This window comes from Rhea americana, unplaced genomic scaffold (assembly GCF_003343005.1).
Source record: "Rhea americana isolate MKP2758 unplaced genomic scaffold, rheAme1 scaffold_51, whole genome shotgun sequence".
Lineage (NCBI taxonomy): Eukaryota > Metazoa > Chordata > Aves > Rheiformes > Rheidae > Rhea > Rhea americana.
Genome location: NW_028186657.1, coordinates 5,367,192 through 5,369,545, shown reverse-complemented (window position 1 = coordinate 5,369,545; position 2,354 = coordinate 5,367,192). Strand labels below are relative to the sequence as shown.

The 2,354-nt window shown below is 69.8% G+C and overlaps 1 protein-coding gene across 1 annotated transcript in view; it reads right to left on the bottom strand.

Moving 5' to 3' along the window:
- CPLX2 (complexin 2) overlaps window positions 1-2,354 on the bottom strand; it is a 9,108-nt gene that overhangs the window by 5,215 nt on the left and 1,539 nt on the right. The gene's annotated exons all lie outside the window — the stretch shown is intronic.

The following is a 2,354-nucleotide window of genomic DNA, read 5'->3' as shown; positions in this document are numbered from 1 at the left end:
GTCCGACCCAGCCCCGGGCGCCCACCTTTGCCTCCGCTCCGCCTCTCCCTGAACTCCCTGCAGAGGCTCCCGGGACGAGGAGCGCAGGGCAGGAGGGGCCGTCCCAGAGCCGAGCTCTGTTGCCGGCTCTGGCGTGCTTGGAAGATGGTCCCAAGGCCTGGCACGGGCCCGGCTCGGTGTGCCAGGGCTGGCCTGGCTCTGCTCCGCGGCCCGGCAGCAGCAGTCCCGGGGCGGCGTGACTCACGGGTGCCTGCGTGGAGCCGGGAAGGGAGAGGAGGGGGGGCAGCGCCGTGGCCAGATGGAGGAGGAAGTGCCCAGCGCTGCCAAGTCCTGCAGGTCGCCTCCGTGCCGGCTCGGGATGGAGCCGGCGCCGGCGCCAAGGCCCTGGCAGCGCTTYGCTCTGCTCCCGCTGGTGCGCGGGGAACGGGCACGGGGCTGGCTGCGGCTGCAGCATCACCCGGCGCACCGGCCGGGGGGGGGCAGTTCTCCACGGCAGCGATGCCCCAAGCTGCGCTGCCAGCCCTGCACCCCGCTRTTGCCCTCACATGCTGCACCCCGTGTAGGGACCCTGCAAGGTCCCAGAACCCATGGGCAAAGCTGCCAGGTGGAGCCAGGCTGGGCTCAGCCTGCGGGAACCTCGTGCCTGAGCGCCTGCACCCATCCCTGCTGCACCACAGCTGCCCGGGCCTGCTGCTGCCCATTAGCACAGGACAATTATTTTATTTATTCCTCCCCCCCTCTAACCTTTGCAGAAAATAATTATTGGCCCTCCTCATCTCCCCAAGGGATTAAAAGTGGTTAACTTCATTTCCAAAGGCTTTGTTATGTTGGTTTTCCCTCGGCTGCTGCACAAGGCGATTTCCACAGTGCCACTTAGGCGGCTTTTATCAGGTTGTCTTCTGGAGGTAATTGGGTTTTTCAGGAGCCTGTTTAAAATTCGTAACCCAGCCTCTTAAACAAAACAAAAACAGCAGCGAGGAGAAGGGGAAGAGGCAGCACAAAATACGCAGCAGCTGCAGCCTCCAAAGAGCATCCCTCCCGGGGCCGGCCCCCGGCAGCGGTGGCGACGGGGCCGGGAGGCGAGCCGCAGCCGGACCCCCCCCCCCCCCCCCCGCCGCAGCCGGGCACGGCCAGGTTACGGCGGAGCCGCGCGGAGGCTGCCAGCCCCGGCCACCGCTGCCGGCCCTCCCGCGGGCGGCACCGCGCGAGGCTAGGGGGCAGCCGGGGGGTCCCCGCTGCGGTGGCACTGCGGACGCCTTCCCAGCCCGCGCGACGCGGGGACGCTGAAAGCGCCCCTGGGACGCGCCAGCTCGTGGGACCAGCAATGGGCCAAATCCACCCCCGCACCCCCAGCAACTCCTGCAGCATCACTGCTGCTGGCCTGCCGCCGTGAGAGGGAATAACCTTGCCCTGCCCTCCCCGCGCCGGGCGAAACGCCGTCCCCGATACGAGCCAGCGCTTCATTTTAAAAATCAGCGACCAGCAGCTCCCGGGGATCAGCACTGCGGGGCCGGCGGGCTGAGTCACCCGCGCAGCCTGGCCGCGCTCCCCTCCGGCCCCCGGCATTGATTTCTGGTCGGGCTCTGCTCGGGCGAGCAGCTCTGCGAGCAAGTGCCATTTCCCTGGCTTGYGGAGGAGCTGGGAAGCGGRGGAGGAGGAGGAGGGGGGGGCCTTGCTCTCCCGGCCCGGCTCTGCCCCGACGCGCAGGCATCACGGGTACGTGTACGGACTGTGCGTAACACACGTGCACCCTCCTTCCTGGGGCAAAGCAGCAGGATCAGGCCCTGGGGGAACACGCCGGTGTCTGCCTAGCAGCGGGCTTCGCTCGCAGGAGYGCGGAGCCTCCCGGCCGGCCGGCCCCGTGCCGCGACAGCGAAGCGCAACCACAGGGGCCCTGTGCCGACGGCTGCGGCTCTTCCTGCTCCTCCGCATCGCTGTTGCAACGGCGTGGCAGCACCGCTGTCGCGGACCCGTCTGCACCGCTATCGTGGACCCGTCGGCATCGCTACTGCGGGGCCCCCGGGCATCGCTAGCACGGACCCGCCTGTGCCCCACTCGCCAGGCTCCGGCGCCCCGGGGCGGGTGGCCGCGCTGAGCACCCACAGCCCCTCTGCCTGTCCCCAGGGCCCGCGGCGGGCGCCGGCGGCTCCGGCGCTGCCCGGCTCCCTGCTGCCGGGGCACAGCGTGGGCCAGGTTGTAGGTGGCGCGGAGACGCCGTGCCAGATGGTCGGCGGGGCCGGATCGCGGCACTGCACGCAATTAGGGATGCRCGCGTGCCCCGGGGGGTGGAGGGCGGGGTGGGGGGCTGTTTGCAAGAGCTGCTTGTAAAGTGGTGCCTGAGCGGGCGCCCGGCT